Source organism: Neopelma chrysocephalum, unplaced genomic scaffold, assembly GCF_003984885.1.
Source record: "Neopelma chrysocephalum unplaced genomic scaffold, ASM398488v2 Primary Assembly neopelma1_43, whole genome shotgun sequence".
Lineage (NCBI taxonomy): Eukaryota > Metazoa > Chordata > Aves > Passeriformes > Pipridae > Neopelma > Neopelma chrysocephalum.
Genome location: NW_020897702.1, coordinates 7,560,594 through 7,584,889, shown reverse-complemented (window position 1 = coordinate 7,584,889; position 24,296 = coordinate 7,560,594). Strand labels below are relative to the sequence as shown.

Genomic DNA, 24,296 nt, shown 5'->3' with positions numbered 1-24,296 from the left:
TCTTCTTGAAGCCATTGCATGTTCTACCTTCAGCACATATATTAGAGGATTCATATTTAAGCTTCAGTGGGAATAATGTGAGGGGACAAGCACAATAGATTTCTCTGTGCACTGCTGGATAGCCTAAGAGGCCAGCAAGAGCTTGGGACCAGCAGGTGTGTCCCTGGCAATCTTGCCCTCACACTGCAGCCCCATGCTCCAGATCACTGCTTCTCATCTTTCATGAGGTGAGCTCCCATCCTCCCAAGGGTTTCCTCATTACATATCCTGTTTGCTTAGAACTTACATTACTGCTGGAAAAATGAAGTAAGCTATTTTTGTGGCTGAAAAGAACACCTGTGATTCTCCTGTACACCATCCTGTAGCTTTGGCCCTTTCTTCTGTAGCTGTCATAAGACACAAAATAGCCCCAATTTCTGATACTGGTTCACAAAAACCTCACATCATCTCCAGGGAAATGGAGAGCAACCAATAAAAACCCCCCAAACATTCCACATACAAAAGGAAAAGGTTTTTCCTCAGAGGCAGATCACATATAATCATAATTCTCCACCCAGGGAACAAATCCCTCTGGGGGCACATGATACTCCAGGAGAGTGGAGAGCAACAAGAAGCTCGAGCTGGCCTTTGTCCTCCTCAGCATTGTTTATCCCATGGCCACCGTCCATGCCTACAGCTCTTTTCTCTCTGATAGCCACCTGAAAAGGGCTCCCTTACTTCCAGCACCTCTTCATTAGGGACGGAGAACACACTGATGTGTGGCTGGGGCTCACAGAGGATGTGCTCTGCCTGAGGTGGCTGCTGGCTCACAGGGCATGGTGGCCCTCTCCTTCCAGTATTCAATGCAGCAATGACCTCTGCTGAGTAAGGCAGCAGGACTGGGATGAGACAGTGAAAGGTTGGCCTCCAGAAGCCTGCTGAAGGGGAAGCTGTCTCCCCACTGGCAGCAGAGGCCAGAGCCTGAGCTGGATCTGCCAGAAATCAATATAAGGACTGTTTTGAAAAAGGGCAGAAGATGGATTAAGCAGTGTCAGTAATTACACTGGTTTGAGAGCAGAGGCTTAAGTGAGATGGAGAGTGTCTGTGAGAAGCAGCAGAATGGTCAAGAAGGAGAGAAATCAATGACAAAATATTGCAAACAGATACGGTAGACAGTAGAAGGGCTGAGGAAATAAGAGGGCAGACACTGAGGGAGGATAAGAGTGCACAGCTACACTGACACAGATAGAGCTGTCTTGATTTTATGCCACTCTAAGGTAAGTATATCTTAGAAAGAGAAGGGGGGAAAAAAGGACCAGAAATGAGACAGGAAAAAAAAAATCCACTTGGAGCTGTAGCCAAAATGCTCAAGTAGGCACAGGATCAAATCCAGCTCCTACTGAGGTCAACAATGATTTCCATTAACTGCAGGGTACACTGCATCAGGCCCTTTGCTTCAGATTGTTTCCTTTCCACCAGGCCAAATGCTGTCAGCTACAGGGTTGAGAAACCTGGCTGCTGACCGTGTTCTGCTGCCCCACAGCCAGCTGTCAGGCTCCAAGGAGAAACACAAGCCACTGGCAGTGTGCACACAAACCACAAGGGAACAGAGCGGTCCCAGCTCCAACTCATTCTTTGTGTTCTGTGTATTCCCTTTAGAAGATTCAAACATCTCTCGTGCAAGGCTTCTATGCATCTTTTGCTTCCAGACATCACTAATTATTGGTGAAAAAATAAACCAGAAAAAGTAAAGGTGAAAAGCTACAAGGGGAAAATGTGAATTTACAATTAATTCTAGTAACTCTGTAATAAATGTTACAGCTGCAATATTAAAACAAGGTTTCAGTGGTCAGCTATGGTTCTGCAGAGATATAATGGAAAACCAAAGTCAGGCCACAAACCACAAAGGAGATTGAGGAAACTCTGCAGGATCCCAAATTTGTGGATTCATGGAGAAAAATGAGGATGGTGGAGTTTCCCAACTCATTCCTACAGTGCTCTACCTAAATCAGACAGCTGCATGGTCCACACGCTCTCTGTTACTTCCCCAGTCTCACGATGGTAGATGGCAGCTTTCCAACAGATTGTAAGATTTTGCTAAAAGGAAGGCCACCTTTGAACTCAGATGCTCAAGAGGGAAAATCCTTGTTTGATGGTAAACAGATATCTGGATGTGTGCATATAAAGACTTCATCTCACTCTGTGCTCTGCAGGCAATGCAAAAGGGTTTCCCCATTTTACCCTCCCGCCTGGCTGCACTCCACCAGCATTGGCAGAGGTTTGCGTTCTTGCTATACTACAGGGTTGTCCAGCAACATTTTTCATTCAGAAAGGTCCTTGTTGCCAAGATGTATTTATCATCCAAGCGAAGATTGCACAAGAGGTTACAATAAGTAAGACTTTTTCCCAAGAACATTGTGTCTGGAGGAGACAATAGGTCCTCCAAGATTTGGCAAGGGTAATTAATTGCTAACAACAACAAAAATTAATTACTTGCTTTCCATTCACAAAGAAGGATGGGCGACAGATGCAGGAAACAGATACAGGTTCCCTACAGAAGGGAAAAAACTAAAGCTCATGCCAAAAGAGATGATCCAGCATTGATTACGAGCCTTTCTGCATAGCCCACCATTGTAGGATTTTTCATTCATGATTTTTAACATTTGAACCCCAAGAAGTTCAGGAAACAATGTACAATATACTCCAACAGAGCTGCTGCAGCCCCACAGAACAGATAAACTGTTGGGGCACTTCATCCGATTTTGTACTCTACTTTTGTTTTGCCTGTTTTCAGGCTGCTAACACCAGGGGCTAAATTTTGCACACACAGTCCCCATGCCTACTATAACCTTGATTACAATATTCTAGCCACATAATTAAGAAATTATCCTGAGTATCATTAGTGCTTTTCAGTTTTAGTGTACCAAAAAAAGCAGGAGGAAATTAGTGCTGGCAGAAACCTACTGAGTGACCATTTGTTTGCTGCAGTATCACTTGAAACATTCATAAACCATTCTAATGGAGAACAGAACAGAAACTAATGGAGATCTACCCCATGGCTAGCTGGAGGTTTTCTGCCCCCCAGTGCTCCTGTTACAAACTTCTCCAAAGCTATACTGCTTTGGCAGTGACAAACTTCCGTCTCACTTTCAGCCTAAATTATGCAGGGTCAGTTTATTCCCTCTGCCTTTAGTTTTGATTGTCTTTTAACTTCATCCTAAGGAATGATTACAGCTTGGCCTCCTGGGTGAACAAACCCCATTCTTTTAGTTTTCGCTTGTAAAACAGGATCTTCATTCTCTTTATAGCTGTAATAGCCCATCTCTTTATCAAGAAAGATCAGACTGGGACATGATTTTGATAAGAGCTGCACACACCATTTTTGATGACGTGCAAAGAGTGGTAGAAAAGTTATCCCTGTGGTAAAGTCACTCCTTTTTCTTGGTTGATTTCAGCAGAGGAAGTTTCAGTTTGGGGTTTTAATCCTGGCTTTTGGTTCTTGCTTACAGCATTTCTAACTTTTTGTGCTTCAATTCTGGTAGCACTCTAGCTCTGAAGGTAATCCACTATTTTGGTCAGGTGCTCTAGCCCCGCTTTCCACTGACTCTGTATTCCCCCCTCACACTGTCAGAGTAGTTATTTTCTTTTTTTTTCCTTTTTTTTTTTTTGTTAAATACCAGACTTACTAAGGGTTAAAGTATGCAAAAGAGACATACTGTAGTACATAAAATCGGGACAGAAGAAAAAGAATATAGATCAGTGACAAAATGTAAGACTCACAAGTTAAATCACATCAACATATGAAACAAAATACATGACTGTAAATTAGGAATGGGGAATTACACGTGAGGAACAACTTTAAGCAGAAGGTTCTTATATAACATTTTCAAGGGATATTTAAAGAACTAACAAAGGGAGTATGACCAAAGGATCAAGAGGGGATTTTGGAAATGATACAGTGCTCTGGTAAATTCCCTATCACAAGAAGAAAAAATGAAAATAAATCTAACGTGACAGTCACTGCTATGCCACTGCTCATTCTGCTTGCCTTCCAACTCTTGTAGTCTTTATTTAGCTGGTCACCTACAGAAGGTAGGCATATTTACTATTCTCTGTTTGTATGGCATCCAGTACAATGGGGTCCTGCCATTGTGTTTATGGCAGCATGATAATTTATTATTAAAGTGAGGTAACTAAGTCCAGCCCAAAATATGCAACTTGGAGTAGTAGGCGAAAAGATGTTGGAGGGGTGAAATGTCAATTCTGCTGGGTCCCAGCACAGAAAACCTTGTATTGCTACCACCACAGAACAACCCTGAAATAAGATTACCTTAATCCTCTAAGTCACAGGACATGGCACATTTCACAGAGTCACGGAATCATTAAAGTAGGAAAAGACCTCCAAGACCACTGAGTCCAACCTTGGACAGAACATCACCTTGTCAACTAGACCACAGCACTAAATGCCACATCCAGTTGTTTCTTGAACACCTCCAAGGATGGTGATTTCACCACCTCCTTGGGCAGTCCATTCCAGTGCTTGACAATCCTTTCTGTGAATAAATTGCTCCTGATGTCCAACTATAGTTCCTATAGCTATGGAAGGAATAAGACAAAATAAAACGAAAGTAATAATATAGTAAGATAAAGTGGAATAATAAAGTAAGATAATCTACTTGCTTTTTTTTCTCCCAGAGAGCATCTTCTGATGATCAAGACTAGAGCTGTTCAAACTGTTTCCAGTATCTTTTCAGATTTAAAACTGCTCTTGGTGATTAAAAAGCAAGCAAATAACCAGACAAGTGACATCAATATTTGAAATTTATCACTTCAGTTTTTGTATTTTACTAGCCCTACAGTGAATACAAAGTATCATAATAAAGACTTTTTGGCTTTTTTTCCAGCTGCTTTCTCTTAAGTTGATGACTAAACAAAACTATTTAAGTTCTTCCAAGAGAAGAAAAAAAATATAGATTTAGCAGCAGGGTAAAGAACAACCACCATAACACTTTCACCAGCTTGGAAAGGGTAAGAGAGAAAAAAAGACTTGAGAACAGTAAGTCAAAATACAACAGAGCTCCTTGTCAGGTGCCTCAAAAGGCACCAGTTACATCAAAATACTTTTTAACACCATGCAACTCGTATTAAGTAGCAGTATAGAACTTGGGGGGGGGGGGTTGTCCTTGTTTGTTTGTTCTTTTAACTAAACCTCTGTGGTATATGACCCCACCATAGACACACTGTGTTTGGCTGTGGGTCACGGAGGATCCCTGCCATTTTACACCACAGTCCTTGTGCTCTACGAGCTGTTCAAATATGGCTCTTTGCCTGAAAAGGAGAGATACGAACTTCAGGCTCTGAGCCAATCCACTGTCCCAAAGTTAAGACATTTGGAAATAAACCAAGCATGGCTGCTCAACATATTTCCAAATGAATGCCTGTAAAATGAAGGGAGTATTTATAACAAGGCATCTCCAGACAAAGAGAGTGTATGTAAACACTTCAAGAAGCTCTGATGAACTATTCAAGAGATGCAATCTGTTTAAAGGAAAAACACACATGCACTGCAATGTCAATTTTCAAATCCAATCAGAACATTTAATCAGACAACTCCTGTTGATGTCCCAGTAAGTGTATGTACTGACACATACAGAGATTATATAGCATTCACACATCTGTGTATATGATTTTGTTTAAAGTAATCTAATTTCAAGTAAGCCTGTGAGCCCTCGGAAAGCAATATATAAAAAAAAGACAGAACACCTTCTTTCATGAAGAAATAAGGCTCTCATTTGTATCACCAGTCAATGAAGAAGAGTAATTTCATTATATATAAATATATATAGATTTATTGTAGCATTTCTGGAAGCATGTCAGGCATTCTGGAAAGGATCCAGGAGAAGGCCACAGGAAGCTGGAAGAGGTCCTGCCCCAGGCAACAAACCTGCACTCTGCATGAAGCTCAAGTGCCATGAAAGAACACGCAAGGAAAGAGACACCACAGTATTTACACCACCACCACAAAGGGAGTGGAAAATAACCGAGAGCCACCATGAATACCACTTTTTTTTTTCTTTTCTTCCAAATAGGCTGGGAAGGAAGAACAGAGCTGAGCTGCTCTGTCCCAATCAGAACACAGGTATGAGAGGAAAAGGGAGCAGAGTGTGGAGAGCTTCATTGTGGAGACAACTTAATAGACAGACCTGAGGAACAGCGACACACAGCCTGTTCTCCCTGGTCACACTGGCCTTGGAAAAAGCACATCTGTGGCTGAAAAGCTGAAGGCAGAAGACTAGTTTCCCTAGATATTTAGTGGAGAGAGTGATACACCCAAGATATGCGGTGACTTGCAGCCTACCTCTGCTTTAAGGTAAGAGGCTTTCTTACCTCGCAGGCCTTTTCTGAAGGCACCCACTCTCTCCCCAACTTTTCAATGAGCACACACTCCTCGTTTAGCAATCAAACTTGGCCAATAGTAATAGGCAATAGTAATAGCTCCCCAAGTAAGAAAATTGCCATAATGGAAAATACACATGTTTAGATCCCACATTAGAACTGAGGTGTAAGGAGTAAGCACACAGAATTCCATTTTGAACACATGTAGTACTCCAGGACAATCTACATTCCAAAATTTACAGGCCAGGTTTACATTAACGGCAAAATAAAGGAGGGCAGAAAGTATGTATTTGTACATCTGCAGTGCTCGAAGTACCTCCTAACTCCACAAAATCCTTTCTACTGAGATGGCATCCCAAAGCCTTCTGCATGCACTGTGCTGAGCCCTACACAGACACAAGGGAACAATCCTCCTCTGCAAAGGATTTTTAATTTAAAACAGAACAAACAACTGTATATACAGCCATAACTGTTACTCATTACTCTTTAAGTATGCTCACTGGAGAGCTATTTAAACTATTTAGAGTTCAAGTCTAACCAAATGATCCATGGCGGGTGCATCAACAGACAAGAAGTTGGACAAATCTCTCCTATTCTTTCCTCAGCACTAGAGCAGGAGCAACCATTAAGTGCTAATTCAGAAATCTTACACTGAGGCAAATCATGTTATAAACAGCATTTACAAATTACTGCACTGGCAGGTTTACATTACTGAGCAGCATGGAAGAGCTTTGCGTACTTCATGCATGAATGAATGCACATGCACACACATGCAAGGGTGCACCCAGCTCCTTCCCAAAGGTGCTATTTTATTTCCCTGAAATTCCCTTGCTTTGGTTACAGGAACAGGGAACTTCCCACCCTCTGCACACAGTCTGTAGCAGGTTCATCCTCAGCTCCAGTTCACTCCTTCTGGCAGCCACTCTAGTGACCTGTATTCTGTCACACAGTGCCTCAGCCACATGCCTTGCATTAACTAGCACAGCTTAGGAGTTTCTCCTGTTCCCACAAGGCAAGTCATGGCGCTATTCATCAATACTTTTAATATTACAAAGGTAATGAAATTTGCAAATTTGGCCAACAGTGCTGACATTAATATCAATGTGAGTTTTAAAGGCCAATTTGAGAATATTAATAATACTGCAGCATCCATCAAATAGGCAATACAAGCTCCTGGAGAAAAAAAATCGTATCAAGTTGCCTTCAGGAATTTATCAATTCCACTGAAATCTGCCAAACTCTCAACACACATGGAACATAATAAAGAGCCTTGCTCAGAAGGCATCTTCAAAGTTGAGGTAGAATTGAACCCAACCTTGAGGGACAGGTGCACCACACTGCAGAACAGCACTGTTGCTCAAAGACAGGTGCTCCAGGATCGCTTCATTGCCAGTTGTGTACCAGGATCCTCCTACATGAAATCCAGCCATGAATAAGAAACGGCACCTGCTACTCTGCACTCTGGGGGTCCAAGTGAGTGTCCCTACACTCAAGGAGTCCAGTCCTAAAAAATAAACCCAAAACCCAACCTACTCCTGATACAATGCATCTTAAATTACTAGATATATTAAGAAGGCAATTCCCACCAAAGCACCACCTTACTGTGCAAAGGCCAGCTGTCATTTAAAAAGCACTATATAAACTCCTTCAAGTCTACCCTTGGAATTGGGTTCTTTCATGTTCTTTCTCTCAGGTGGGATATTTTATGGTATTAGTATTTTACACCTATTAGTAATCAGGGTGTATTTCCTGCAAGAGCAGCAGGCCATCCAAGCTCTCCTCCAGACTCGCTTTTCCCATACTGAGCTGTCAGAATGATAATACAATCCCTTCCTTTTTTCTTTTTTTTTTTCTGAGACAGCAGTTACTTACCCTATGAAGGCACCTAAATCAAGCTGGATAGAATAGCAGTTCAGTGAAGGTTTCATGATGAGCTTATTCCTCTTCATTAGCAGCAAGTGATGTGTTTTCTAATTTTATTGCTCACGCATTAGCCAAAAATGCATTTGGCTGGCATTACATTTACAATAATGCTATTCGCGTATGGAAGCATTTCTTTTCAGTGGCCACAGATAGCAAGATGAATGCTTTTCCTTGCTCTTCCTTCTACTATATTAGATACATACATATTGAGTTATGTATAAAAGAGGATTTCTAGAAATATTCACAGAGCTTACAAATTATGTCTTAGCTAAATTGGATAAAAGGGACCTGTAAACTGAGTAGTCAGATTCAGCAAGATGAGTTATGAGGTTTGTTTTCCAGGAATAATGCCCCAAAGCACAGAAAAGAATTGTTTCAAAGACTGGAAGAGTGGTTTTGTGCTGCCAAAGACAGCTGTTCCCCAGAAAGTCACATGGTGCTGAAATTTGCAATGCTTTAGACCTGTTTATTGCATTTCTCCATATCCAACTCTACAAATTGAATTTTGCATCTATTCCTGTTAACAGTGCCTCTGTCATCTTTACTGAGTGCTCCCTACTTAAGGCATTACCATTTTTCTTATATTTCATAAGATTTTATGTAACATTATATGGTGGGGTTTTTTCAGTTTTAAACCACTAGAATTTTCAGTGTTGTTTTAAAACCTCCAAGGCAAGAAAAAATCAAGTAAAGACAGTAAAATTAAGCTGCCCATCCATATTCAAAGCCAAGTACTAACATAATGTTTCAAACAAGGTTCAAGCATATTCCCGATATGGCCTTTAGAAGTTTACAAGAGTTTTGTTCCCATAATTATTCTTTGGGGAGCACTTTTATAGAATTTATAAGAGCTCCAGGATGTCTGGTTAGAATGCATTACCACTGAACTGTTCTCTCCTTTGAGGATTTGTACCACAATGGGACCCCAAGTGATATCAAGGAGTAATGCACAGCCTAAAAGAAAAAATATATCTGAGAAATGTAGCTCCACTGTGAGACAAATGAATGCTACTTCTCTCTCAGCCTCCCAGTGCAACACAGCATATCTCATCTGATTGAAGAAACATCTGGGTTTTATCTTGAGATTCCAAATATTTTTCAGTAGAGACACATATACACACACACACAAGTGCTGCACAAGGCAACTTGCCACATTTATTGTTCATAGTAGGAAGATGCAAAACTTTTACATACAATACTATTTTTAAAAAATTTGTTGGCATTTTTGAATTTTATGTGTTAATTGTAATGCTATTTTCCTTTTTTTTTTCCAAATTCTCATTTAAAAAAAAAAAGGCATTCAGCTTTTAACATTTTAAAATCAATATGCTCAACCTTGTAATGCAATATACTCATACATGGTAGCACTAGGGATCTCATTAGACATTTTCCAGAAGTCTCCATGCAGCACTTAGTTTCACTGACTCTATCAAATAACATGTATAACTACAGGTCCAAAAGTAAGAATTGCTAAACACCACTAACTGGCATTTAATGATTTTTAAGACTACAAAAATATCTCTTTGTACTAAATGCTTTATACGACTCCAAGTCAGTGTAGCTTTCCGCAGTTGCAAGATAAAACTCTCAAATCTACCAGTGCTAGAGGCAACAAAAAAAAAAAAAAGAGAAAGAAAAAAAAGACTCAGCTGCATAAAATATCTTAAGGTCAAGCTTTTTACATGTAAAGCAGCCGCAGCAAAATTATTCACATTCTTAGTACATAGCTGACCAGGACAAAATTCCACGGAGAGGTAAACAATTCCCCCAAGAGAGCAGCTGCATCTTCTTCAGACTGGGAGCTACTGTGGGGAGGGAGAAATGCTCACTGAGGTCCCCAAAACTGACAAGAAGTATAAAGAAAAGACTGCTTCTGCTTCACAATAGTGCTTCACTTGAACTGGTCCTTTACTGTGCTCCATGAGAATAGAGAAGCGTAAAAATAAGTAAATAAATAACTAACTAAAAAAATAAATTGAAGCCGGTTGGTAACACACACTTTAATTGATGTCCTAGAAGAATGCTGTAAGCAGGAACCCAAGTCCAATTCAACACAGAAGAGTAGGAGGACAAATATTAGACAATATTGAACAAAACTGAAAGGAATACAGTCATCCAGCTTTGCTTTTATTGTGTAATTATTTTCAAAAGTGTACTTTGAAAGTGTAAAACTATTTCTTTCTAGGTTTCCACATTATTTCTCAAATTGTCCTTTTTTAATCTGTTTTTTTCCTTAGCAGTATCTTTACTCAGTTCATCTCGATGTTATTTCTGTTGGCTACTGGCCAAGTGGCACACTTTATAGTCAAGACACACAGTACTAAAGAGTCATCTTTCTCACTCTGCTCCATTTACATGCAAAAGCTGTGAGATGTATTTTACTTTGTCATAAGAAAATAGATCTTCTGGGAAGATTTTCCTCAATACCATCCCCTTAACATTAGAATCTTCTCACAAGCCATCAATGAAATCAGCACAGCAATACGAAAAACAACCACATCAGCATTCATAACTTAGTATTCATATATATCTTCCAGCTGCAAGTGTGTTGGCAGAAATGTCTGTCTTGTCCCTGGCTGCCTGTCGCTGCTCCTCATGCTGGAGGTATCATTTGCCTCCCTCTTGCCTGACCACCCTGTCGCCCACTTGCCACCAGAAACAGCTGGGTTTGCACTGATTTAGCTGTTGAAGCATTTTGCCCCAAGGGAGTTAGGGTTAACTCCAGCAGAAGCTCCACTGGGGCTGTAGGACCTGGGTGAGAGGAGGAGTAAGATGAGAGAGCAGTGAGCAGATGGCCCTCTCTGGAGCACAGCTGGAAGGAGGAGAGCACGTGAGCACAAGGCTGATCTTTCTCTCAGCATTTCCTCCGATGGTGGTTGACAGCCAAGGCAGCTACCACCACTCAACTTCTCTGCTCCTTTCTGTGCCTCCCTGCCATACCCCTCAATTGTGCTCATGTCCCTCCCACCATCCCCAAAAAGTTATTTTTAAGTGGGATCACTTCCCCGATCAGTCACTGCTCAGCTCTGCAAACACTGTGCTGGCATAGCTTGCGAGAGTGAACTGGGGAGGAACAAGAGGGAAGACCAGCAACTCTGGCCACAACAGCAAAAGCTGCTCTCCAGGAGCCCCAGCCCAGGAGTCTCCTCTGTTTCCTTCACACCAACCTACAAACTTCCCAGGTGAATGGAATATGCTTGTGATATCTCAGACCATAAGGTTTTTCTTATTTTGTTTCCTCTATGCTGCCTTAAGAAAGTTTTTAATTGCTGTATTTTGTGTGTTGGTATCATATTAAGTTTAACGAGCTATTCTTCTCTTATTTTTGCGGTTATCACCTAATATTTCAAGGCAACAACAGGACATTTTGCAGAAATACATTTGAGCATTTAAAAATATATAGCCAAGGGGAAATAGTCTTACATGACAGGCTATAAATCAACATGTTAGACAAGTAATTTTAAACCACAGGAGGAAGAAAAAAATCTCACTGTATCAAGCCAATAAAAACTCTCTAACACTCTAGAATATATTGGACCTATTCCACAGTATTTTGAACTTTAAAGAAGTCTGAACTTGATTAAACTGAAACAAAGGGGAGGGAGGAAAGCAGAGCAGAGTACATGATTCCACTCATCCTTCACAGCTGAAGTCTTAGGAGGAAGTTTGAGAAGGTTCAAACAGATATACCCTCTTCAACAAGTCCCTTAGTGTTGACACATTTGCTTAGTAGTTCCCAGTAATGCCGGCAGTAGATCAGTATCCCTCACCTCTCTCCTTCAAGCCTTTACTCTGACTTTTAGAAGACTTGTTTTCCAATGCTCTCAATCCATATCACTTGATAGGAGAACAACTGTTTTTAGTCTTCATTATTATTAAGTTCAATACTGGGCCCAGGATTGTTTGGGTAAAAAAGCCTCCTCAGCAAGTTCACTGATGACACAAAGCTGGGAGAAGGGGCTGATACCCCAGAGGGCTGTGCTGCCCTTCAGAAGGACCATGATAGGTTGAAGAGATGGGCAGAGAGGAACTATCTGAAATTCAACGCAGGCAAATGCAGGATCCTGCACCTGGGGAGGACTATCCCCATGCACAAGTAACAGGCTGGGGACTGACCTGCTGGAAAGCGGCTCTGTGGAGAATGACCTGGGGGTCCTGGTGGACAACAGGCTGTCTATGAGCCAGCAGTGTACCCTCATGGCCAAGAAGTCCAACGGAATCCTGGGGTGCATTAGGAAAAGCACTGCAAGCAGTTTTAGGGCTGCCCCTCTACTCAGCCTTGCTGAGGGCCACATCTGGAGTGCTGTGTCTAGTTCTGGGCTCCTCAGTACAGGAGAAACATGGAGCTCCTGGAGCGGGTCGAGCAGAGGGTGGTAAAGGTGATTGAGGGACTGGAGCATCCCTCTTACAAGGAAAGACTGAGGGAGTTGGGCCTGTTCAGCCTTAAGAAGAGACAGCTGAGAGGGACCTGTCCTGGTTAGAACGGCTGGGACCAATTCATCACTGGATGGGTGCAACCCAAAACTGTGTATTCTATAGCCTTCCATGCCATTTCCCCAGAAACTGTTGTCAGTGGAGGCCTGCGAGGTGGGGGGATGTTCCTGTCCTCATACCCTTTTATGGAATTCCCCTCTCTGAGGGAGGGACTGAGCACTATCATGCCCTTTTATGGAATTCCCTACTCTGAGGGAGGGACTGAGCACTCCCGCCTGAACTGGAGAGTATATAACTGGGAGTTTGGGAACCTTGCCACCTCTCATGGGATCCAGAGGAAGACTGCAGACCACTGCCTTCAACTAGACTGCAGACCACCGCCTTCAACCAGACTGGGACCACCACCCTCGACTGGACTGCAATCACCACTTCTGACCAGACTGCAGCAGCTCTCCCACCAGCAGGTTTATCCCCTCTCCCTTTGCTTTGGACTCAGGGGTGGGCCAAGGTACACCACTTTTGTTCATACCCCAGGGTGCTGGGTTATACATTTGGGTTTTGTGGGTTAAAACCAATTGTCTGTCTGTATAATTGTACTTATTGCATTATTTTAATAAATTGTTATTCTGACTTATAAATCTCTCTTTTGAATTGAGTTCATTTTCCCTTGCTGGTTAACTTTTAAACCAGCACAGACCTCATCAATGTATACAAGTATCTAAAGGGTGGGTGTCGAGAGGATGGGGCCAGGGTCTCCTCTGTGTTACTGAGCAATAGGACAAGAGGCAAGGGGTACAAATCAATACACAGGAAGTTCCAACTGAACATGAGGAAGAACTTCTTTACTGTAAGGGAGGTTGGACCAGATGACCCACCGTGGTCCCTTCCAATCTTACTCATCCTGTGATTCTTATCATCATCATCATTATTATTACAGCACATGCTCAGCTGCATGAATGCTATTCAAAGACAGCAATGTTTCTTCTAAGAGCTTTAAGGGTGCAAAATATTAATCTCTCATTAAGAGACAAGTGATCACTTCTTCCTGGAGAAAACATATTATAAGTGAGGCCTACAGCAAAATCTCACTGAGCAAAATTTTTCTTTAATATTTCAGAAGCAGAATGAAAACTGGCCATATGTGCTTTAATAGGGTAACATTACCAGTAACAAGCACAACGCTACATGGCATGGGAGGCAGGATTCATAATTCAGGGTTCCAGAAACTAAGAGACTACTGCACATTGTTGAGTCTCAATTTCTGCATGAAGTAAAAAAATACAGTTTCTCTGCACCTGTTCAACAAAGCTGCCAAAGGTAAGGATATATGCCTGGTTAGGCAATCAAGTTCCAACTTCCTAAATTTCCCCTAGGAGAATTGGGTGGAGACAGTACTCCTACTGGTTTCTAACCTGTGTGCACATTGCCAAGTACTGTTAAATATGTCATTGCATCATACCACACTGCAGGTTCATGGGAAGATCTGTGTTTGTGTACTTTAAGCATGCCAAACCCAAAACACAGCTAAGCCTCCATGGCAATGACACATGGAGACGGTTCCCTATATTTTGATAATCACATTCACTCTACACTGAGAGATGGTCTTGGAACAGTTTCTTCAGCTCCAGAGAAATGATCTTTCCTCACTTCCACTGTGTTTGCATCTTACTTGGGCCTCCAGCTGTGTGCACACTGCTTTGGATAGTGCTGTGAGATGCAGAATCACAGATGCAGTGACTCCTGAACAGCAGTTTTCAAGAAGTGCTTCCAAGGTCAACATTCACTTCCTGTAACAGGCATTGTAACTGTCTATTCCTTTTCTCCAAGGCATCCATCAGCATTTAAAACTGTTGACATTATGATTAATTATTTTTAATCAAGCTTTCCAGTGTCTGCCACCACCTTCAGAGACTAACCACAGAGGTCAATGATATTGAAGCTTAGAATTATGTGTATTCACATACATACATATAAAATTATGTGTGAAAACCTGCATTCAAGCTTTTTTTTTTTCCACAAATGTGGAAAATGTGCAGGATTTACGTTTCAGAACACGCAATAGCTGAGATGTTGGAACTATCCAAAGTACTGCCATGCAAAGCAAACAGTAATATAGTCATTGCAGTTCCATATGCAGCCTATTACTTGAATGACTATAATGATTCTTATATATCAATTTTAATAGTCAGTTTTCAACTTACAGCTTTTCTCTGCAAAAGGGAAGAACTAAAAATCTAGACTAGAAGTACTCTAACCTGTAATAATCTGACAGCCTACATTTTAAATAGGATCTATATCCTAAAAGCCAAATGAGCTTTCAGTGAGTATTACAATGCTCCCATCTAAGTGATCTCTCTGCCAAGAAACTTTTCATTTTCTCTAACCTGAAGTGTATGGGCTGTGACCACAGCTGACTACTCATTTAATTCTGCTCTGAACCCATGTTTTCAATACAACCTCAAGCTCTCCTCTTGAAGAATGTTAAGCCAGCAGACAGTAAGAATGACAGAGATATTTACACAAACAATAAAACCACTAAATATCATTTCCTTTTATCTTCTCTGTACTGCAGCCTTCTTGCATTCCTACACTCAAAAAATCAGTTCAGGTTTTAATGTCTTCTGGGTAGCGACCTCATTTTTTGCAACGATGTTGCACCACACAGCTTCACTTCAATGTGAATGTATCAGTGGCTTTGTATTTGATTATCACTGCAATGCAAATGTGAAACCAGAAGTGAACAGTAAAACTCCTGTTAGCAGATTTACACTGGTAACACTATCCATATCACACCAAGGTTTTCCCAATTTCTAACATGCAGGTCCTAGACCAAAGATCTTGTTCTGTCAGGACAGGTACCATCATGGTTTTTTATAATGCTGTTAGAAATTCCTGGAAAATTCTGTGGACACTAACACCGTAATTTAGCAAAGAAAGAGGGAAAATACCAGGTATACTACAAGTTACAGGAACATCTCAACTGGTTATTAATTATCACATAAAGCTAAGTTCAACTCTCTGTGTAATCTGAAATTCATGCTACAAATATTAAATAGATATGAACATATTTCCATTTAAGGTCAAAATCTGTGCCAAACCATAAGTCTAAGTAAATGGACTTAGCATGTGTGCATACTGGTGGAACAGGAGGACTATTTTACTGCTCAAAGTAAGCAGCAAAGCTCTGGCTTGATGAAATCACTAGGAATTTTACTGCTGATTCCAGTGAGGGCAGAATTTCAGCTCAAGAATCTTTACAATTTAGCACAGTGGGGCTGGGGATATGATCCCAGTCTTGATATATGCCCAGCTGATCTGAAATCCCAAACCACTCTTCCCAGCTGTCTCATCTCACTGCATTCTGCACAGACAGCAGTGCTCAGGGAACAGAGACGGGTTCTACCAGAAACTCAGACTGCGCAGGCTCTTCACATTTTGTCTTCTAACACAAGCAACCAAGGGACCCCCTGTTGCTGCAGGTGGGGTCTGAGGAAGGAGGACACTGTTACTCAGTAGCTGATGAAATGAAATGCCTCCCCACCCCCTGCAGCACTTCCTGCAATGCTCCATACACTAAAGTCATACAGCACTACAAGCTGGATCGCAGCTCAGTGCATTCCACTGCACTTTGTCACGCTTCCCTGACCAAGACTATGCCAAAAATTACTAGCTTTAACAGTACTCTGGTGAATAAAAGAGCTTTTGCAACTCTGAAACAGAGCTGAGTTTTTAATTCATGTTAAATCTGCTTTTCTGTTCTGAAGGAACATTTTTAATGCTGCCTGTAATTCCCCTTCTGTGCTTTTTTCTTACTTCTGTAGTGACTTTTGTGAAGATAAAGGGAAAATTCAAGCTGACTAGTTTTAAAAGGCTTAAAGAGACCTCTAAAATATGACTGAAGTAAAAATATAAATTTGCAAAATACAAAAATTAAAAAGATCCACATATTCATATAAATCTAGAAATACATGGCAATAAGATTCACAAGAAGGTTACCACAGAGAACAAAATCCAAAGTAAGACAGACTATCTAAATCAAGCATAGAGCAACATTATCCAGAATTTTCACCTTTACTGTTTATGCAGTACCCAGCTGAGCACAAGCTTGGAATACAGACTGCTCCTGCAAACATCCCTTCTGGTCAGATACTATAAGCACTTCCAGCTGTAGACTATGCCCTAAGAAACCTTCCTTTGTAATCTTTTATTCAAAACCCATGCCTACAATTACTGAAAGGACATAACTATTAGAAAACTGTAAAACTAACCTAAGTATTTAACTGAGTGAAGTGCTCATTATGCCAATGCTTGCTTCCCCTCTGTAGCAGAAGAATACTGGCATGATGCACACGCACCCAAAAAAGGGATCCCACTTCTCTCCAAGCCAGTCAGCTTTGCTCAGCACATCAAGAACTGTTGCTGGCTCCAGCCCATTTTTGGAACAGAGTATTTCACTATCAAACTCCATCTCCAGGCTGACCTGGAAACATGCCTGCCCCAATTTCTCCTTGCGTATGGAAATAATAAAGCTATTTTTACACGAAAAGCAAATCCTTTATTTTCTCAAAGGCAAGAACAGCCATCACAACAAGCATAGAAGCCTGGTACTCAGAATAGAGGAGGGTGTTACCTGGAAGTACAAAAAGCAATTAAGCCTTGTGAACAGAGCATGTGGGCAGAATAAGAGCTTAAGAATGACTTTAGACAGCAAGCACACCAAAAACACTGAAAAGAGAGTTGGAAGGAGGAATGCAAGGTAACCAGGAGCTTTGAAGTTCAATAGGCTGGGAAGGTGGGGAAGATGCCTCCGCAGTGACCATCAGCTACCGCAAGCAGCAGGCACACACTGTGGGGGGCACTGATGGGAACCTTGGTGTGCAGAGAGCAGTTCCGGCTCAGGCTTCTGCTTCTTCAGCAGAGCTGAATAAAAAGGACTTTCCCAACACCCAAGCACGATCCTTTCAAGGCAGATACTCCAGTTAAAACAACCAGTTTGCTACTAATGGCTGAGCTCAGCACTAGCACCTCTGTGAGCCCCCCAAGTAAATTTCAAAAATCATACTCTCTCCTCACACACCCAGTTACTGGTTTTTAGCAGGGGCCTCATCCTTGCTACGCTTCCCATTTGCCCTCATCATTGTTAGTTCCATTGAGCCTCTTCCCAGACTGGGAAACCACAAAACTACTACGTGAATGTGGCAAAACTAACTAGACCTGTGGTCTAGTGGCAGGGTTTTCCCCAAATTCATGGCCTCAACAGCTTGTATGCAAGGAGGGCTGATGGTGCCCTGCTAGTCTGACTCAGGGTTTTGTCTAATGCTGGACAGTAGTCCTACTTCACATTAATGGGAGAGAGGAAGAGAAGGAAGTTTTATGCACAGCAGAAAACAGGATAACTGGCTTCCCCCAGTGAGATGTAGATGCTGTGCTTATGTTACAGCTGCTGTTCTTTGGCCTCTGTAGGGCAGGGTGATGACTGAGTTCATACTTCGCTACACAGCAATGAGCTTGGGATCACAAACGCTTCTGCACAAGGCAAGAGAAGAAAATGGTTCTTTGCAAAAAACTAAGGAATCCTGTTAAGAATGTAGCATTGCTATTTGCCCAAAATAGCATTCCTGGAGGTGCTGAACACACAGCAGGACGTTCTGACCTTCCCAGGAATCTGGGATAAAGCAGGTCTGCCTCCAAACCAGAGCTGTGCCTCAGACTCTCGCTCCTGAGCAGCGATGTTCCAGGCTCAGGGGGCAAGAGATTCTCTCTGGCAGCAAATCTGAGCACCCATTTCTTCCTGAGCGAGGGGCAGGGCCTGCAACAGCAAGTTCTCAACCTCCACCTTACAAATCACAGGGAAGTTCCTGGAAAAATTTGTTGCAAAAGGTTCTACAGCACCAAAGTAATACTGAAAAATACATTTTTTTCTAGGTTACTTTGATGTGGTTAAGAGCCTTGAAGGTTTGCTTCTCAGTAAACAGAGAGGTGAGGGGCGGGGGGAGGCACACCAACGCAAATGAAAATTCTTGTGGTTTGCTTTTGAATTTTCTGGCACTTCCCAGCGAGGTCCTGCTTTTGTAGTATGGGGAACTGGCTCACCATGTGCCCTGGCAGAGACGGATGACTTTTGCCCACTTGCTCCAAACACCTAGGATCTAGGCCTTTGATTTGCACTGTTGAACACTGCATTAACATCTTCTCTCCACTATTTGCATGACTGCAAGACCACACATTTCACAGGTTCTTCATAAAAATCCTTCAAGAAAGAACTCAATGAACTTAGTGCTTGCACTAGAGAATATAATATAAAAATTTTCTGAAAGGGAGAGATGGCCAAGGTGCAAGAAATGATCATAGAAAGGAAATAGAAGTGAGTTTCTAGCTTAACAACTGCTGGAGCACTTGAAAGAAAAAGAAAAATTCCATTCTGCCCCAGCATACACCCAGCTGGTTGCTACCAAGTCTAGGCAGAACACATCGCACAGGCAATCAGGGGATCATCTAAAATACAATCAAGAAACCGTGCTGGACAATCAGAAAAAAAGAGGCTCCAGCAAGATGGAATGCACATCTCTGGAGAAAACTACTGAGAACTTGTTTGGAGCCAGGACAAAAATATCCCAACATAGAGTAAATTTGTCTTGATTCAAAGATCTCTGTCATATGGCCACAACTTTTTACAGTTTTAATTGGGAAAACCAGATAGGGGGTTTTTGTAAACAAAGATACCCCACACACGTTAGTATTTCCAAGGTTCCAAATACATTGTTTAAATTACATTCTATACATCTTTATCAGGCTGACATCTGGCAGGATGGTGGAATGAACTCAGTGACTGCGGCAAAGCTGGAAGAAAAGCATGAATGGGGCAGGTGACTAGTTTAAGCACAGACTACAGAGTCCTGATACTGAAGGGAAGAAAAGATGCAGAAATGAAAACATATGGGGTGTGCTGGCAAAGTCCCATTACAGTTGCATCTATAATTTTTCAAGATGCCACATCAAATCTAAAAACATAATGCTGAATTCTATAAAAGACTTCTTTCTTAATAGTTTGCCATTATTAAAAAAATCAACTCATTTAGGGTATTCAGAGGCACACAGAGAAAGGCCTGTAGGAAGTGCTGAATATTAGTCATTCAAACCTTCGGAGCAGAAAAACCAATGCCAAATCATAACAGGTAAAGAAAGGAAGGTATAGACTTGAATAGCCTTGAAGATACGTAAGAGCTGATAGAATGGAAGAACAAAACAAACAGGGAGGGAATGAAACTGCAGATCAGCAACAGTGATCTCTGAGTCTCTGCTGACATTTTCTTCTGTTTTGAAATAACTCCCATCCAATGGATTCATAAATGGTGTAAAAAATCCAAATGTATGTAAGGAGTAAGAAACTGCATCTTTGCATGCTTCAGATTAAATGAGTAATTTACAAATCCTGCACTGGAGTAATGAAGGATATAGAAAACAGTTGCAAAATGCTTGGTCATGCAAGCAACACACATTTAAATCTCAACATTTTTCCATTTACACTGCATTTATATTTCTCTAAGTGCATAGAAGACAGTGTGTGTCACAGTAACAGTTTCACATACGCACACATACACTGATAACAATTAAACACAAAGCAGCACAGAATATAGTTATTTTCACAGACTGTCCTTGCCATAGCCATTACCTGATTCACAAAGTTAGGGGTACACAGCATTCTTTGGCTTCAGCCTTCTGACAATTAACTGACCTAGAAATAATTTTTTTTTAAGTATTTTCATATCCTCTCCCATTCTCTTCATCCTTTGCCTCTCTGGGGAAATATTTTTAATTATTTGGATTCACTCAAAAGGAAGAGCACAAGTTTCTCATCAGGAATAATCCATCCTTCACTCTGCAGGGAAGCAGAACACAGCCTCAATCATTAGAATCTTGTTTACTTACACTAAAAAAAAAATCTTCAGTGCAGTACCAAATCCTATGGATTAAGTTCTTCACAAACAGCTGGTACCATGCAGACACTGCAGGCATCATAACACATTTATGCATATATGCATCTCTTGGGTGAAACCTAATTTCTATGTGTCCATTTGTATTCGAGAAGTTTCTTGTGAACCGCCACTGACAGTCCAGATGGCAGGACAAGACCATTAGATTCAAACCAGTTTTGCTGTGCTGCAGCCATAGCTGGGAGACCCCCTCAAGATCACAGCTGACAGAACCACCTCAAGAGAAGCTGCCAAGTAATATAAAGTCAAAAATATTCCAGCTGCAACAGTATTTTGGGTGACCTGCAGCAGGCAAACAGCAAGAGTTTGACTGATTGACTTTCACTAGGCTTTTATTAAAGCATCTTCTGAAGATGGGAAATTGGGATCGCTCTCAAGCCTGGACAGTACGAGACTGCTACTGCTAGTGCAACTCCACAGACCACAATATCACAGCAACTTCAGCCTCTTATTTGGTAATCAGAGACACTGTTAAATTTAATTTATTTTTTTCCAAAAAGATAGCAAATGATGAAAACTTAGAATTAAGGACCAGCTTTTCCTACCCTAAGCCTCAGACCCAAGCAATATAAAAATGTCAGAGTTAAGCTACACTCACAATTAGGTTATGAACATAAGCAAAATTGAATGTATTTCACATACTACACACATGACCTATATAAAGATAAGGCCCAAATTAACACAAACATCTGTAGCTTTAAGCAAACAGATTGTGTGTCTGTCACTTCTTGATTTTACTAGTGCAAACTGCATTTGTTCCTGCAGAATTTGATTGTAGAATATCTACTCTAGAGTAGCTGTGTCCACAGTGAGGCAGCTTGCAATCCAGCCAGAATTCTTTCCTAAGTCAAAGAAAGGAAAACCTGGGTCTACCCAGCTGTTTCTTAAGAGAGATTCAAGGCAACGGTGGGGAATTAATGGACATATGGACATATCCACTACATGAGAAAAACAGCAGCTCCCATCACCAAGAAAAAAGACATGAAGGTCTCTCTCATATCTCTCCTCATCTGCTTTAGATAGCACTGCACACATGCATTTCCAAGTCACAGAAACAGGCAGTACCCCAAGAAGCAAACACTGTAAGTACTGGAACCTGATTTATGGAAGTTTAGGGGGACAAATGGACAACACACATGGGACATGGACATTCCACAGGAGTCACCACACAAGCCGCTGCTGAGCAGAATTTGAACTCTGGGCCCTTGGGAGCACCAACAGGTTGTGGTCTGCTTGAGATGGGGGTACAGCAAGAAAAAAATGGGGAAAGAGGAATGTTCTTGTAAGTCACTTTGTGTATATTCGCCCATGCTTTAGGAAAAAGAAAATTAATAATAATAAAAATCACTCCACAGAAATATGGCACATACCTCTATATCACATGAGAGAGAAGTAGCCATGGACTTTTATTTGAATTCTACTGATATTCAGTTGGCAGTTCTAACATAATTTTTTATTTAGTTTAGCAACTACCAGAAAAGCATTCCTAGGCTGAACAAAATAAGTTCTAAATGCACATCTTGGATTGCCCCTAAAGACTGTAGCATGCAAAAGTTTTGCATCCAGTCCTACTGAAATCTCTCTAAGTTTAAAAATATCATTCAATTTTTTTGAGAAAGAAAAAAAAAACCCACAGACAACCAAAAACCACTCAGACCCCAATAGAAGAAATGCTATTTTTAAGACTCGTTATAAAATCCCATTGGTTCCTCTCAGATACAAGCTGAAAAGAACAGTAGAGATTTAGGCCGAGAAAAACAAAAAAAACTGCAAAAGGAACAGTTACACCCTACTACTATTGTGATATCAACTTCCTGTTAAAATAATAACGGCAATCTTCACTTTTGGTCACAAGGGCTTTTTTATTCACAGACTGAAGTAAATGCTTATGCAGAATTTTTAGTGACTGTGAGGAAGCCATTTCCTTTTTTATTAAAAAAAAATCCATAGCTCAACATTCTCCCGGCAATTAGATTTTAATAAATACAATTTAAGTATCCAATGCAAGTTAATCCTGTACCCTGTTACAGCGACATAATTTTAGACTTTTATATTAACTCCCAAGCTTCTACAATATTTATCTGATATAAGAAATAGGGAAGCACTGGTTTAACATAACTTAAGATTCACACTTATCTACAGCTGAAGTTTGGCATCTTATTCCTGTTTTGTCATTTCAAACATAACCCTACTACCAAGAGGTATTTATTCTACAGTTAAATAAAGAAGAAAGGAGTCCAACAGGAATAATGGGCAGAGTTTAAAACTGTAGTCTTTTTCAGTGCCATATTACTGACCATCTGCCACAAAGCCACATCTTGTCAAGGGAAGGAGAACATTCAATCACTTATTATACTGTTAAGGAATACTTCCACCACTAGGAAAACTCTGAGGGAAAATACTTTTCTTCCTTCTGCAGGACCAGCATACTCCAAGCCATGCTCATACAGATCAATACCAAGAATCCCATCCCTAATGCATTGTGGGAGTTGTGTCATGATACAGAGAATCTAAGTATATTCACTAAGTATCATCAAGAAGTGACAGCAACACAGGTACTCTGGACACAAGAGAAAGGGGTTAGGAGAGAGAGGTGTCAGCAGGTATCAGCTCAAAAGCAATCCTCCCCTCTTGCTTTCAGCCCCTGGAAAGCTATGACTCACTTTTTATCTGAAGCAACTAAGAACTGAAATGACTTAAGGCACTCACTTCAGGCATATTAGTGGGAAAACACATTCCGTTACAATGCTCTGACAGAAGAACACTGGATTACACTGGAAACCTCTCAGAAATGAGAAAAAGGTTGAAACCAAAAAGGGAGGTTAGAAAGAAAAAAGTATAGCAAAAGGTTATGAAACAAGCTCTCAAAACACCTAGTAAAAAGAAGGCAGAGTGAACAACTTACCTTCAAATGAGGGATGCAAATGGAACACACAGGAGACTGCTGGCCTGAATTACCAGATCTATTTCAGTTGCTAAAATGAAACCTTTCTCCTGTATTCAGCAGTAAGTGCCCTCATTTGAACATCCCTTTTTTCTTCCCTGTAACCCAAGAATACTTATATCCTCCTGACCTACAACATAGCTTGTAATGACTCTTACCACCTTTAATGTATATCCCACAAAATAACCCAGGCAATCTTACAACAGCTAATTCTTCAGTCATTTTTCATTAACAAAACAATCTGAACAGAAACACCCAGAGAATGACTAAGACATTCATCCTGGAGGTTTTGGTAAATAGCTAGGCAGGCAGAACTCCTAATGCAGGTAAAGTTTACCCAAGCAGAACACAAAATTTTGTTACGTGACAGGCCAACGTTATGAAATTAATTCCCGTTTGCTCAGGGCTGCTACAAAATTTGTTGCCCTTCACCTTGAATGCAAGCTGTCTTTTTAGACTTGTTCTCTTAAAAAATACATCACAACAGATATTATACTACACCAAATCTTTAGTAAACTTGTTACTAAACAAAACTCTGCATTGTATTTGCTTCCTCTCATTACTCCAACAATATGATGAAAAGTCATACTGCTCAGTAACACACTGCTAGATGGCACAAGGATCAT

General features: G+C 41.0%; 1 protein-coding gene across 3 annotated transcripts in view; it reads right to left on the bottom strand.

The window, feature by feature from the left end:
• The window catches only part of LATS2 (large tumor suppressor kinase 2), a 50,043-nt gene that overhangs the window by 16,510 nt on the left and 9,237 nt on the right, over positions 1-24,296 (bottom strand). The window lies entirely within an intron of this gene.